We start from the raw sequence: 16,231 nt of genomic DNA, 5'->3' as shown, positions 1-16,231 counted from the left end.
GGCCATAAAAACAGCAGTATGTGGTCCTTATAGGTTGCAGGCACTATTCTAAGCACTTTACATATATTAAACTTGTTGAAGCCTGTGACAATACTATGAGGTAAATACTGTTATTATCCCATTTTACAGAAGGAAAATTGAAGCAGAAAAGTTAAGTAACTTCCCAACTTCATTCATTCAGGTAGCAGGTGGCAGAACTAGTCTGACTCAAGAACCCACAGGCCTAACCATTAGTCTATACTGCCTTCCAGTCCTCAAGATGAGGCCTAATAGACACTTGCTCTCAAATCATCAGCACCACATGTGATGAAGAGCCTCTCTCACTTTACTACATAGCTCCCAAATGTGAAAATGTAGTAACACAAAAGAAAAATTAAATATGTATATTTGTAACAGAAGAAATTTTCATTTTAAGACATGCACATAAAATTATATTAGTTTGTCTTGTAATGAATTTGAGAAATTTTCAATTCACTTGCAGCTCTTCAGAAACAATCAGTTTTGTAAAAGGAGGCACACCAGCAGTTTGTACTCAATAACAATTTTTTTAATTTAATTTTTATATTATATATGATTTACAATGTTGTGTTAGTTTCAGGCATACAGCAAAGTGACTCAGTTATACATATACATACATCCATTCTTTTTCAGATTCTTTTCCCATATAGGTTATTACAGAATATTGAGTAGAGGTCCCTGTGCTATACAGTAGGTCCTTGTTGATTATCTATTTTATATATAGTAGTGTGTATATGTTAATCCCAAACTCCTAATTTATCCCTCCCCCCCACCTTTCTCCTTTGGTAACCATAAGTTTGTTTTCAAAGCCCGTGAGTCTGTTTATGTTCTATAAATAAGTTCATTTGTATCATTTTTTTAGATTCCACATATAAGTGATATCATATGATATTGGTCTTTCTCTGACTTACTTCACTTAGTATGATAATCTCTAGGTCCATCCATGTTGCTGCAAATGGCATTATTTCATTCTTCTTTTTTATGGCTGAGTAATATTCCATTGTATATATGTACCACATCTTCTTTATCCATTCCTCTGTTGATGGACATTTAGGTTGCTTCCATGTCTTGGCTATTACAAATAGTGCTGCAATGAACATTGGGGTGCATGTATCTTTTCCAATTATGGATTTCTCCAGATATATGCCCAGGAGTGGAATTGCTAGGTCATATGGTAGTTCTATGTTTAGTTTTTTAAGGAACCTTCATACTGTTCACCATAGTGGTTGTACCAATTTACATTTCCACCAGCAGTGAAGGAGAGTTGCCTTTTCTCCACACCCTCTCCAGCATTTATTGTTTGTAGACTTTTTGAGGATGTCCATTCTGACCAGTGTGAGGTGATACCTCATTGCAGTTTTGATTTGCATTTCTCTGATAATTAGCGATATCGAGCATCTTTTCATGTGCTTTTTGGTCATCTTGTACATCTTCTTGGGGAAATGTCTATTTAGATCTTCTGCCCATTTTTGGATTGGGTTGTTTGTTTTTTTGATATTGAGTTCCATGAGCTGTTTGTGTATTTTGGAGATTAATTCCTTGTCAGTTGCATTGTTTGCAAATGTTTTCTCCCATTCTATGGGTTGTCGTTTTGTTTCGTTTATGATTTCCTTTGCTGTGCAAAAGCTTTTAAGTTTAATTACATGGCATTTGTTTATTTGTGTTTTTATTTTCATTACTCTAAGAGATGGATCCAAAAAGATATTGCTGCGATTTTTGTCATCGTTCTGCCTATGTTTTCCTCTAAGAATTTTATATCAATAGTATTCAATCTTACATTTAGGTCTTTAATTCATTTTGAATTTATTTTTGTGTATGGTGTTAGAGAATGTTCTAATTTCATTCTTTTACATGTAGCTCTCCAGTTTTCCCAGCACCACTTATTGAAGAGACACTCTTTTCTCCATTGTCTATACTTGCCTCCCTAGTCAGAGATTAATTGACCATAGGTGCATGGGTTTACTTCTGGGCTTTCTATCCTGTTCCACTGATCTATATTTCTGTTTTTGTGCCAGTACCATACTATTCTGATGACTGTAACTTTGTAGTATACTCTGCAGTCAGGAAGCCTGATTCCTCCAGCACCATTTTTCTTTCTCAGAATTGCTTTGGCTATTCGGCGTCTTTTGTGTTTCCATACAAATTGTAAAATTTTTTGTTCTAGTTCTGTGAAAAATGCCATTGATAATTTGATAGAGATTGCATTGAATCTGTAGATTGCTTTGGGTAGTATAGTCATTTTGACAATATTGATTCTTCCAATCCAAGAACATGGTACATCTTTCCATCTGTTTGTGTCACCTTCTATTTCTTTCCTCAGCATCTTATAGTTTTCAGAGTACAGGTCTTTTGCCTCCTTAGGTAGGTTTGTTCCTAGGTATTTTATTGTTTTTGTTGCAATGGTAAATGGGATTGTTTCCTTAATTTCTTTTTCTGATCTTTTGTTGTTAGTTTATAGGAATGCAAGAGATTTCTGAGTATTAATTTTGTATCCTGCAACTTTACCAAATTCATTGATGAGCTCTAGTAGTTTTCTGGTAGGATGTTTGAGATTTTCTATGTATAGTATCATGTCATCTGCAAACAGTGATAGTTTTACTTCTTCTTTTGCAACTTGGATTCCTTTTACTTCTTTTTCTTCTCTGACTGCCATGGCTAGAACTTCCAAAACTATGTTGAATAAAAGTGGCAAGAGTGGACATCCTTGTCTCATTCCTGATCTTAGAGGAAATGCTTTCTGCTTTCTACTGTTGAAAATGATGTTAGCTGAGGGTTTGTCATATATGGCCTTTATTATACTGAGGTAGGTTCCCTCTAGGCCCACTTTCTGGAGAGTTTTTTTCATAAATGGGTGTTAAATTTTGTCAAAAGTTTTTCTGCATCTATTGAGATGATCATATGGTTTTTATTCTTCAGTTGGTTAATGTGGTGTATCACACTGACTGATTTGCAGATATTGAAAAATCCTTGCATCCCTGGGATAAATCCCACTTGATCATGGTGTATGATCCTTTTAATGTATTGTTGGATTCAGTTTGCTATTATTTTGCTGAGGATTTTTGTGTCTATGTTCATCAGTGATACTGGCCTATAATTTTCTTCTTTTGTGGTATCTTTGTCTGGTTTTGGTATCAGGGTGATGATGGTGGCCTCATAGAAAGAGTTTGGGGGTGTTCCTTCCTCTGCAATTTTTTGTAATAGCTTCAGAAGGATAGGTGTTAACCCTTCTCTAAATGTTTGATAGAATTCGCCTGTGAAGCCATCTGGTCCTGGACTTTTGTTTGTTGGAAGGTTTTTAATCACAGTTGCAACTTCAGTAGTCATGATTGGTCTGTTCATGTTTTCTATTTCTTCCTGGTTCAGTCTTGGAAGATTGCACCTTTCTAAGAATTTGTCTGTTTCTTCTAGGGTGTCCATTTTGTTGGTGTATAGCTGCTTGTAGTAGTCTCATATGATCATTTGTATTTCTGTGGTGTCCATTGTCACTTCTTTTCATTTCTAATTTTATTGATTTGAGTACTCTCCCTTTTTTTTCTTGATGAGTCTTGCTAAAGTTTTATCAATTTTGTTTATCTTTTCAAGGAACCAGTTTCTACTTTCATTGATCTTTTCTATTGTTTTCTTTGTCTCTATTTATTTCTGCTCTGATGTTTATGATTTCTTTCCTTCTACTAGCTTTGGGTTTGGTTGTTCTCTTTTCTCCAGTTGCTTTAGGTGTGGGGTTAGGTTGTTTATTTGAGGTTTTTCTTATTTCCTGAGGTAAAAGTGTATTGCTATAAACTGCCCTCTTAGAACTGCTTTTGCTGCATCCCATAGGTTTTGCATCATCGTGCTTTTGTTTCCTTTCATTTATTTTGTGATTTGATGACTATCTTTAGTGTTGTGTTTCAATTGCTTTTTCGTTTTTGTGTGTATATCTATTGTAGATTTTCAGCTTGTGATTACCATGAGGTTTTGATATAGGTATATATATATATAGATATAGATACATAGTTTTAAGTTGCCGGTCTCTTAATTTCAAATGCATTTCCAATATCCTGCATTTGTGCTCTCCTCTTCTCACAATTTCTGGTTTTGATATCATATTTGTGGTGTGGATGATTTCCTACCTTTACTGTATGTTTGCCTTTACCATTGAGCTTTCCTATTTGTAATTTTGTTTCTAGTTGTGGCCTTTTCTTTTCCACCTAGAGAAGTTCCTTTAGGATTTGTTGTAAAGCTGGTTTGGTGGTGCTGAATTTTCTTAGTTTTTGCTTGCCTGTAAAGCTTTTGATTTCTCCGTCAAGTCTGAATGAGAGTCTTGCTGGGTAGAGTAATCTTGGTTGTAGGTTTTTCCCTTTCATCACTTTAAAAATATCCTGCCACTCCCTTCTGGCCTGCAGAGTTTCTGCTGAAAAATCAGCTGATAACCTTATGGGGATTCCCCTAGTATGTTATTTGTTGCTTTTCCCTTGTTGTTTTAGTATTTTCTCTTTGTCTTTAATTGTTGTCCATTTGATTAATAGGTGTCTTGGCATGTTCCTCCTTGGTTTTTATCTTGTATGGGAATCTCTGTGCTTCCTGGACTTGAGTGTTTCCTTTCCCATGTTAGGAAAGTTTTTGGCTACAATCCCTTCCAGTATTTACTCAGGTCCTTTCTCTCTCTCTTCTCCTTCTGGGACCCCTATAATGTGAATGTTGTTGTGTTTAATGTTGTCCCAGAGGTCTCTGAGACTGTCCTCATTTCTTTTTATTCTTTTTTCTCTATTCTGTTCCACGGCAGTGATTTCCACCATTCTGTCTTCCAGGTTACTTATCCGTTCTTCTGCCTCATTTACTCTGCTATTGATTCCTTCTAGTGTATTTTTCATTTCATTTATTATATTGTTCATCTCCTTTTGTTTGTTCTGTAAACCTTCTAGCTCATGGTTAAACATTTCTTGTATCTTCTCAGTCTGTGCCTCCATTCTTTTTCCGAAATCTTGGATCATCTTTTTTATCATTACTCTGAATTCTTTTTCAGGTAGATTGCCTATCTGCACTTCACTTAGTTGTTCTTCTGGGGTTTCATCTTGTTCCTTCATCTAGAATGTATTTCTCTGCTATCTATCTCATTTTGTCTAACTTTCTGTGTTTGTGGTTTCCATTCTGCAGGTGCAGAACTGTAGTTCCCCTTGTTTCTGATGTCTGCCCCCTGATGGGTAAGGTTGGTCCAGGGGCTTGTGCAAGCTTCCTAGTGGGAATGATTGGTGCCTACCCCCTGGTGGGTGGAGCTGGCTGTTGTCCCTCTAGTGGGCAGAGCCATGTCAAGTGGTGTGTTTAGAGGTGGCTGTGGGCTCGGGACAACTTTAGGCAGCCCGTCTGCTGGTAGGTGAGGCTGTGTCCCCACCCTGTTGGTTGTTTTGCCTGAAGCGGCCCAACACTGGAGCCCACAGGCTGTTGGGTAGGGCCAGGTCTCAGTGCCAAAATGGAGACCTCTGGGAGAACTCACAATGATTAATATTCCCTGGGGCCTCTGCCACCAGTGTCCAGTGAGCCACAGCCATCCCCTGCCTCCCCAGGAGACCCTCCAAGACCCACAGGTAGGTCTGGCCTAGGTTCCTATGGAGTCACTGCTTTGCCCTGAGGCCCAGTGCATATGAAACTTGTGTGCACCCTCCATGAGTGGAGTCTCTGCTTTCCCCAGTCCTGTGGAGTTCCTGCACTCAAGCCCCACTTGCCTTCAAAGCTAAATGCTCTGGGAGTTCCTCTTCCCTATGCCAGACCCCCAGGCTGGGGAGCCCGACAAGGGGCTCAGAACTCTCCTGTGGGAGAACTTCTGTGATATAGTTGTTTTCCAGTTTGTGGGTCACCCACGTGGTGGGTTTGGGATTTGATTTTCTCATGAAAGCACCCCTCCTACCATCTCATTATGGCTTCTCCTTTGTCTTTGGATGTGGAATATCTTTTTTGGTAGGTTCTAGTCTTTTTTTGTTGATGGTTTGTTCAGCAGTTAGTTGTGACTTTGGTGTTTTCGTGAGAGGAGGTGAGCTCAAGTCCTTCTACTCTGCCATCTTGTCTCTCCACCCTCCAGTCAATAACAATTTTTTTAAATACAGGGAATTTGTTACTATATTTGATCACATAAAGTTTATATATAAAATTATATATGATATATAAAATACTGCCCTAGTTAATATATATGAAGTTATTTAATTCAAAGTGGTAGGTTTCAGTTACTATGTGTGTTGGATCCAAATTGTACCAGTTTTGCAAGAGTCAATTGATAAATTTTCACAAAAAATTATCAATATGCTGATATAAATATGCTGATATCATGTCAGGTAGAGATGGGCTTTAGTGGGAGTATTTACACCACAGAAATCAGTAATGGCTAGAAAACAGGGGACCTTTTTCTTTTGGAAAACTGGCTGTTAAACATTTACCAGCACACCACTATTCCAGTAGGTCAGGTATCCTGAACCAAACACATACATTTTCCTTAAAGGGCACTTTTAAAAAGAAAGATATTAAAAAAAAAAAAAAAGAAAGAAAGATATTTTAAATAGTATGTTACTAAGACTGGCACATTAAGTAGAGAGTTAATCACAGTATTGACTTCTTAACTCTAATCACTGAATTCTTGCCAGTAACCAAAAATGTGGATTAGGCACACAGAATTTATCTCTCATCCCTTTGCTATTATCTAAATAATTATTTCTGTAGTCAGAGTCCCCAAAGCTAAACCCATGATGAAGAAAAAGTGTCCCCAGGTGTTTATTCTTATAGTCCTAGAATGCAAATCAGAAGTCTAGATATTTAATAACTTCTCTGGCAACAAAATGAAGTATGTTGAGTGTGTCTGGGGCGGATTTGATAAGTTATCACAGTGTTTCTAAATCTCCCATCTTTGACTCTTATAGCAAATATTTCCAAAAAACAAGTAGCATTTTGGGATTTTCTAGCATTAAATAGGCTTGGAATTCCCCAATTAGGCTGAGAATAGTATTCATATATTTCTCCTATTGACTCTTTTTACCCCTAAAGTGATAAGAAATTAACTTTCTCTTCACTCACCTTAATGATGGCTGCAGTTTCAACTTTTGAGTAAATCAAATGCAGTTAATGATATTTTAATTACCTACTCCCTGTTTGTGAAACCCAACTATCAATGGTCAAAAATTACATTCAGTAAACAAACAGGAAGAATAGTGCTTTTACTCTGGGAACTTTTACTGTTCTGATAATCCCTGAATAAAAGCATGCAATACTATGTGGCAAGGAACACAGTCATGGTGACTGGCCTTGTGTGGATGGTGTTACAGGTTTGTCAAGGACTTTCCCATTATCCCAATAAATAGTACCTGCAGGCCTTTGGTGACTTAATAGGAAGCTGACTCTGCCTTCTGTTTCCATGCATTCCTATCCTTCTACAAAACTACACAGGTCCCCCAGCACTCAAAACCCACCCAAAAGCTTTCTCTAGAGACCTGTGATGACTCCTAATAAAAGAGTGCAGAGAAATAAAAGGTTTTCAATTGGAGCTGTTGACCTCAATCCCAGGAAGACTGTAAAGGGACCCAGATGGCGTTGTCGCAGAGGATAGTAGCTCGGAGTAGCCTCTCTCCTGCATCCCCAACATAGCAGCCTGGGACCTTCATTTTCACTGGTCCAGAAAATACAAAGTCAGTGCTCTCATCTGGAATACCCCAAAATTTCTACTTGGATGAAAGACAGTAAGGCTTTTTATTCTTTAAATTGGCCTCGCTGGTGAAGAGATTGTAGATTGGTGGTGGTGGCGTGCCACATTCAAATCCCAAGGTTTCCATCACTGGACAGGTCAATGTTATCCCAGACTCTGTACAGTGGAGCATTGACTTGTTCAGGACAAGTTGTTAGCGGACTCTGTGGAGGATTTTTGAGAAGATAGATAGAGAAAGGAGAATTAGGATGAAGAGGGGAAACTTTCCCTTGTTAAACAAACTTGAAGAAAGCCTTTCTCGTGTCCCAGGTTTCCTAAACATTGCTATTCTCTTCAGACAATTTTATCTAATTAACATCTATTTTTCACTTCTTTATGCAGTAATCAGAGTTCAATTACCAGAACCCAGCTGCTGATGCTAAAAAGTACTGGAAAATTATATTCATACAATAAATCCTTAGATGCCCTCACCATCTCCTAAACCAAGACAAAAGAGTTTGATTATTCAACTTTCTTCTCTTTCTTTTACCTACATACCTTCATTCCCCTTTTATAAATCTTTCTGTGACTTTTGTTCCATTCCAGGACCCATTATTGAAGTCCCATGGGGAAAGTGTCAAAGAAAAGAATAAAAACAAACAAACATGAACACTAACATTGAAGTTTCCATCTAAGGATAGTAAAGGACTTAAATATGTACATATTCTAATATTTTTTATTTGTCTTTCAGGAATCAAACTAAATTTGAAGAGCATTTTATCTAAAGTTAATATTCATGTGTCTATTTGCTACAGAGAATTTTATTCTCCAGAGGAAAAATGTTGTCCTCAGTTTGCACATTCTTTAAGTGTTAGCTTTATAAGAGATGTGGTCTTTGAAATCCTTCCCAAAAGGTCTTATAAACAAACTTGACATATGATTAATTAAATGGTTAATTATTTTGATAATGAATTCTTGAAAGGTCAAATTTCTAATCCCATCAAATTATTTTTTTGTGTGCAGGAGGTCACATTTTATAATACTTTGGCCACCTTACGTCTTTGTTTGAATACGATGGGAAAGAGGTAAGGAAGAGTAGGAAGAAAGGAGGAAGATGGAATGAGAAAAAGAAAGAAAGATGGAAAAATGGAGGGAGGGAGGACGAAAGAAAGATAGGGAAGAGAGAAGAAAGAGAGCTTGTGACTTTATATGATTGATGATGTGAAAAATACAGTTAAACAGTCTTGTTATATAGAACTTGGAGTGTGACTTTGATACTTTAAGTAAAATGAGGAGAGAACCAAGATTTGGTAAGGGCTTCCTATCTGCCAACTAGTCTATGTACTTAATTTATTTAAAAATCTCAACCAATAGTTGAAAGGTAGAGATATTATCCTTGACATTATGAAACTGAGACTCCCTGAGTTTACGTGCCATGGTTAACATACTTCTCCCCAGTTGCAAGATTGGGCATTGGAGTCAGGTAAGATTGTCCAAAATTTCCTATTCTCTTTCCATGTCAGCTATTTTCATGATGTGTCTGTTTCCATAGCATACCATTATGCCTGATTTCTTGATAACTGGTTGCCAATTCCAAGTCTTTGAACGTGGCTTTCCATTATAACATTTTTGATAGAAAATAGCACAGTCCACTGTACAAATTTCTCACACTGGAGTTCAGAACAAGGACTGAGAGTCAAAGGCAATATTATTTCCTCAGGTTTAATAGAAGTCAAAAGCATCGCTCTTCCCAGAGCAAAAACAGAACACAAAAATCAATGTTGTTTACTTAGGGTAACTTCTTACTGTTCCAGTCCCCTGGCTGTAAAGATAGCATAGCCCTCAAAAGTCAGGAGAATTTGCTCAGTTCTAACCCCAGACCACTTACTTAATCTTAGACAATTTTTTCCTAAAACTAGATCAATCAATTAAGATCAAAAGATATATTTTTCGTCATATTGATGTTGAAAGAACTCAGTTTTGAGATCAGCATCCAGGGGAAGAATAGTTGTAACAGAACCCCTGAACCAAGGGAAACACCAGCCTGTGACCATCAGGAGGGAAATCTACATGCTCCCGGGATAGTGGCCAAATGCCTCCTTTGACTGGGACAGTTCATGATTTTTACCTGTTGCCCAGAATATTATGAATAGTGCACCCACCCCTTCACAGGAGTGTCCCAGTTTGGGTGGTATCCTCTATGGTCACTCTACCTGTATAAAACCTAGATCACCAGAGTGGACACAGGTGTACCTCCCCCCAACCTTGGGTTTTGCCATGCTGAGAACATGGGGCCTTAGAAAAGCTAAGACCAATTATATAATAAATGCTGCTTATGTAATTCATAAAATATGTTGAAAAATAGCAGTTCTTTGTTTCTCTGCTATGGCAGACCTACATTTTTTCAAAGATGGGCAGAGGAAGCCCAGCTAGGCTTTTGAGTCAATGACAGAGCTGGGTTAGAATCCTTGCCCTGCCACTTGCTACAAGAATGGCCTTGACCTGGCTGCTCAGCTCTCCCTAAGGCTCAATTGCATATTCTACCAAGAGAATAGGAATAATACCACCTACCACCCAGGGTTGTTTTTACCAGTGTCACTAGGGCTTTAGAACCACAGAGACCTTAGTTTAAATATCACTGGTACCACTTCTTTGCTGCGCCACCTTGGATGAGTAAATTTAACCTAGAGACTCAGTTTTCTTGTCTATAGAAAATGGTAACAAGAACAGTTCTTATCTCAGAGGGAGGTTATTTTGACAACTAAATAATATAATGCATATAAAGTAAGCATCTTATAAATATTTTAATTGTCATCAGTTTGAAATGTAATATGGGGAGATACTTAAGGCCTATAAATTGTTAAAATTGCCTTTTCTCTGGACCCACATTATTAGGTACTAACTGGCCTAGTTTAAATCACAGTGGTCTTATCTGAAAACCAAATTAAGATTTCACCTGGTTTTAAATAGTCAACCAAAGGTTCACATAAACATAACCTATGAATTATACCCCTGAATTGGCTGATTTAAAACCTTGAATGACATTACTTTCCATGAAACAAATTTAGAATTTGTAGAATTATTTCCTTATGTATGCTGTTTTATACTCTCTGAGCTCTTTCATACCTTATCTGTTTTTCACCTTCATTTTTAGTCATAAAAAAAATCTCAGTTTGCTGAGCCATTTATTGGTTTTCTTTCGACACAGTTTATCCAAATGAAGATAATTGGCATGTATATTGCATAAAGGTAAACATAATATTTAAGATGTGATTCCCTATGATTCCAGAAATGTTTACCAAAATATAAATAAACTGGCAAACATATGTAAGCCTCCTTAATATGTGTATCTATCTATAGATAGATACACACATGTATCCATGATGTATATATAGTGTGTCTTAAACATAAATAATATGTATGTGTAATCTCTAAGGAGACACACAGATACCAACTCAATCTAAAACACACACATGTATATATGTATATATAAACTAAGTTCTCAGCCCTGTGTATATATTTTCAATGGAAAGAAAGAAACAAGAAATTGAGTTGTGATTTATCTGATCCCTCATTAGAAATAACTCAGTTGAAGGATGGAATATTCATGAATACTCTATCAACAGCAACTGATGCCAAGCAATAAGATGAAAATAGATGCCCAGGGCTTCAACGGAGAGGAGAGGGTATTAGAGGAAGGAGATGCGAGTTAGAGAATGTTGAGAGTGTAGACAGAGGGCTTGAGTGCACGTCCCTATTCCAGCGTTTGTCAGGTATCTGACTCTGAAATCATCCTTTCTGTCTCATTGCTCCTACAGCATTCTAACTGAAATATCGGAAGCGAAAAGCTTGTTGCCTATTTCCCAAAGTGTGGGATGCATTCCAATGCGATCCTCTGATTTTAGCAGGTACAAAAAGTTGAGTAACCCTGAATTAATAAGGATAAAGTTATTCCCTTTTGAGTTTACTGTCAATCTTCTGATTACAAGGAAGAGGAAGACCTCTCCAACCCTGACCATTGTCCCAAATGGAGATGCGGTCTCTGGCTCAGAGCCTTGGAAGATAAGAAATTTTAGCTAGAATGTAATATTATTTTGTTTCCATTATTTATGCTTTTAAAATTATTTCCCATTTACTACTTTCCATTCTGGTTTTCCATTTAAAATTGTATGGTAAATTTTTACTTTTAGGGTATTTAGGTTTTAAAAATGAGTTGATTTAAATAATAGTGCACATAACACACTGATTTAACAAAACTCATGCTATGGTAACAAAGGACTGGCATCTGGAAACATTGTGCTCTGGTTCTTAGGACCTGTTAATAAAGGGTTACCATGCTTTGGGCAAGATACCGTGTTGAGCACAAGATTTTCCTTCAGGACACAAATAGGCACATTCATGTATGAAAAGAGCTACTGCACAGATCACATGGGCTGAGGCTTATGTGTAGTTCCCTTTCTAGCATCTATGACTTGAGTCCTTTTCCACTGACTTACCCTAGATTTGTGGTTTGGAGGCACCATGGTTGAGAACTGCTATTCCATTAAGGTCCTTGGATGTCAACTCAAAGAGCATCGATTCTAGGAGAGAAGATACGACATGTACATACATAATATATGGTAGGAAATCATAAGGTAGTTATAGAGCACTATAACATTGACAGGGAAAATAGAAAGAGTAACCAAAAAGGGGACCTGCCTTCTTTCCTAACTTGATAATGTGGCCAATTAAGTAAAAGCTATAGCAGTTCATGTCTATATATCAGTTATCCACTAGAACAGAGGCTTGCTGTGATTGAATTTCAAAAGGCTTTCATTATATTTTTATGTTCTGTTCATTTTTTCAAAGGAATGTAATGCACGTTGAAAACATTTTTTAAACAAAAACAAATAAACAAAAAAATCCCACAACTGATAGACTGTTGCTACAAGTAATGGGTATTTATTCTGACACTTAACATTTTAGTGTATTTCTTTTCAATCTTTTGTTTGATGCATAAGGCTATTTTCCTATAATTATATTCATAGTATAGATACAAATTTATATCCTACTTTTTTTACTTAACATTTTTACATGTAAAAATTTTCCAAGTTATTAAATATCTCTTATAACCATGATTTTAATTCCTGCATAATAATCAGCTTAAGGAGATGAATTACAGATAATGTAATTATTTCTCCATGACTGGACATTGGTTCATGTAATATTTTAACATATTAAATAATGTAGTAAAATGCATCTTTGTTTAAAGTTGTAATTTGATTCTAATTTGGGAAAACTGAATCATTAATTTGTTTACTGGACAGTTTCCCTACTAGACTATTAACTGTTTGAGAACAAGAATTGTATTAACTCTATGTCCCCAGCTCTCTGCCTTGAACATACAAGGTACTTATAATGTGTTTATTGAGTTGAATTGAATTATACTTTCTTTTTGGGTAGTTTCCCACTCTTTTCTGGAGGAAATTCAAGCAATCATTTGGCAGCCATCAGTTGCTAAAATAAAGTCCTCAAGTATCTACTAAAGTTAGAGGCAAAAATCTATTAAAAGTGTCTTGAGATATAAAAATTACATGTTCTTGCTTAGCTTTTTTGCTTTATAGCTTTAAAATGAAAGCTTCATTTGCCTTCATTTTCTCATCTACAAAGTAGCTAGAAAAATGATAAAATTCCTATCACCCAGGAATCTAATAATGACTTAGTTACACCTAGTTGTACTAATTAGCCTTAGTTATACTTAGTATACTTAGTTAAGTCATTATTAGCATTATTAGTATGACTTAGTATTCTTAACAGAATAGACACGTAAATGGAAATATTAGATGCAACTCTCTATCTGGCAAAGATGGTTATATCAATAAGCACCAAATTTAAACCTTCATGTGGAGAGATATGATTGTATTTATTTCTCCAATATGTAAAACAAAAAAACAGCTGAATGTAAAATTCCATCGATAATATTTTAGATAGATGATAAAGTAATTTTCCAGATGCCTAAATCCCTTCTGGAATAACTTATAAATAAACAATAGAAGCTTAAAATATAACCATGCGTATAGATTGATACTTTCTATCTATATATTGTCAGAGAATAGCTAGCTACTTACCAAGCCTATTTTCTCTTCCTCATAGGCACGTAGCTAAACTTCATTTCCCAGCCTCCCATGCATAGGTGTACCCACATGACTGAGTTCTGGCGAATGAAATAACAGCAAAAATTACGAGTGCTATTGTCAGGTCTGGTTCATGAAAACCTCTTATCCATAGTCCTCTTTGTCTTTCTCCATCTGGAATGGCAAAGACTTGAAAGAAAGCTCTAGAAGAGTGTGGAGCCACAAAATACACAGGCACAAGTCCCTCGGTGTCTTCTTGAAACAGAACTAATAAACTACTGGTTTAAGCCACTGAGATTAGGGCTTATCTGTTACAAAAGCTGGAAGAAATTTATACTTGTTCATTTCCAGAGTGTTCCTCATGGGATTTAAAACAGCTATCTTGTCTGAACAGCTTTTAAAAAGTCTAGGTGTCAGTCAGAACGGCCATCATCAAAAAATCTACAAACAATAAATGCTGGAGAGGGTGTGGAGAAAAGGGAACCCTCTTGCACTGTTGGTGGGAATGTAAATTGATAGAGCCACTACAGAGAACAGTATGGAGGTTCCTTAAAAAACTAAAAATAGAACTACCATACGACCCAGCAATCCCACTAGTGGGCATATACCCTGAGAAAACCAGAATTCAAAAAGACACATGCACCCCAATGTTCATTGCAGCTCTATTTACAATAGCCAGGATATGGAAGCAACCTAAGTGTCCATCGACAGATGAATGGATAAAGAAGATGTGGCACATATATACAATGGAATATTACTCAGCCATACAAAGAAACGAAACTGAGTTATTTATAGTGAGGTGGATGGACCTAGAGTCTGTCATACAGAGTGAAGTAAGTCAGAAAGAGAAAAACAAATACCGTATGCTAACACATATATATGGAGTGTAAAAAAAAAAAAGAAAAATGGTTCTAAAGAACCTAGGGGCAGGACAGGAATAAAGACTCAGATGTAGAGAATGGACTTGAGGACACAGGGAGGGGGAAGGATAAGCTGAGATGAAGTGAGAGAGTGGCATGGACATATATACACTACCAAATGTAAAATAGCTAGCTAGTGGGAAGCAGCTGCATAACACAGGGAGATCAACTCAGTGCTTTTTGACCACCTAGAGGGGTGGGATAGGGAGGGTGGGAGGTAGACACAAGAGGGAGGAGATATGGGGATATAGCTGATTCACTTTGTTATAAAGCAGAAACTAACACACCATTGTAAAGCAATTATACTCCAATAAAGATGTTAAAAAAAAAAAAAAGTCTAGGTGTTGTCAGCACCAACTAATTAAAATCAGGTAATCTCCAGAGAGATTCCCCTCCATTTATGATACCCACACTTGAAAAAGTCCAGTTTTTCATAGAATAATCAATAAGATTCAAGAATCTGAAAGGGAAACTGCTTAACAGAATTCTTCTCCATTTGATCTCATTTTCCCAAGTAAAATTTAATAATCTTATGAAAGAGAGAAGTGGTCCTCTGTGGTCACACATTTCATAGAGATTGGCCTGGGTGGATCTTGAGGACTGAGTAATTACCACAGAAAGGCAGCCAACCTTTTCTTCACTCCATAGTGAGGTACTTATTTTAGAGCTTTTCCTAACTCTATCATCAGAGGGGTTTAAGTAACTTATTAATAGGGATTTTTGCCCAGGGTTGTGGTTACCTCAGTTTTCTCATTTGTAATATGAGATACTTAACAGACATTAATATCTACCTTAATAAACTAATCCAGTGCTTCCAGATCGCCTGTCCCTGAAAGTGACTATTTAATCAGGAAAGGTTGTAAGTACTCCCTTCAATGGAGATTTTAGATGTCTAGGAGATATCATTTGTAATATTTCCTTTCTCTAAATAATAATGATAATAATAATATTAGTTAACATGTATGGAGATCCGACTTCATATACACTCTCACGTTTTATTCTCACAATAACCCAGTAGGTTAGTTACAATTACTCCCATTTTAGAGGTAAGAAAACTGAGACTAAGAAAGGGCTAAGATTTAAACACATTTTTATTGTTGCATACCTATGCTCTTAGCCATTACCTTATACTGCCTTACAGATTTGGAGCACTACATAATATATTTGTGAGGCCATCAGGCATCTTAAGCCAACTACCCTATATTTAATAATATTAATTTCAAAGAGACACATCTCAAAGCTAGACAAAAACCATTTTCATCTGTAAAAGATTTAAGTAGAACAGGCATATTCTGTATGTCCAAATATTTCTATGTAGGCCAAAAGGAGACACAGAACTATAGCAGAAGAGCAAATGATTTGCATTTCAAAGAGATCAAAATAAACACAAGAACAGAGGGCGCTCCAGTTTCAGGAAAGATTAAACAGAAACTACTAATTAATGACTTAGGACAAGCTTTACTAATTGTTTACTAGTCACTTGAATACAAAATGAACTCATGTTTTGAAGTAGATACAGTCCAGTGGAAAGCTGTTTCAGA

At 36.6% G+C, this 16,231-nt stretch overlaps 1 protein-coding gene and 1 long non-coding RNA gene across 12 annotated transcripts in view; one reads left to right on the top strand and one right to left on the bottom strand.

Annotated features, from left to right (window-relative positions):
- The window catches only part of LINGO2 (leucine rich repeat and Ig domain containing 2), a 1,218,611-nt gene that overhangs the window by 1,185,159 nt on the left and 17,221 nt on the right, over positions 1–16,231 (top strand). The window lies entirely within an intron of this gene.
- Positions 1–16,231, bottom strand: part of LOC309663583 — a 51,414-nt gene that overhangs the window by 25,153 nt on the left and 10,030 nt on the right. For 4 of the 5 annotated variants that reach the window (XR_014265349.1, XR_014265350.1, XR_014265352.1 and 1 more), the window contains one exon: positions 12,154–13,850. This is a non-coding gene — a long non-coding RNA (uncharacterized lncRNA). The remainder of the gene's footprint in view (positions 1–12,153; positions 13,851–16,231) is intronic. The other variant, XR_014265351.1, reaches the window with a different exon arrangement.

Source organism: Balaenoptera physalus (genome assembly GCF_965194825.1).
Source record: "Balaenoptera physalus genome assembly, chromosome: 7".
NCBI classification, from domain to species: domain Eukaryota; kingdom Metazoa; phylum Chordata; class Mammalia; order Artiodactyla; family Balaenopteridae; genus Balaenoptera; species Balaenoptera physalus.
Note: the sequence above shows the minus strand (reverse complement) of the source record. Positions and strands in the feature narration are given on the sequence as shown.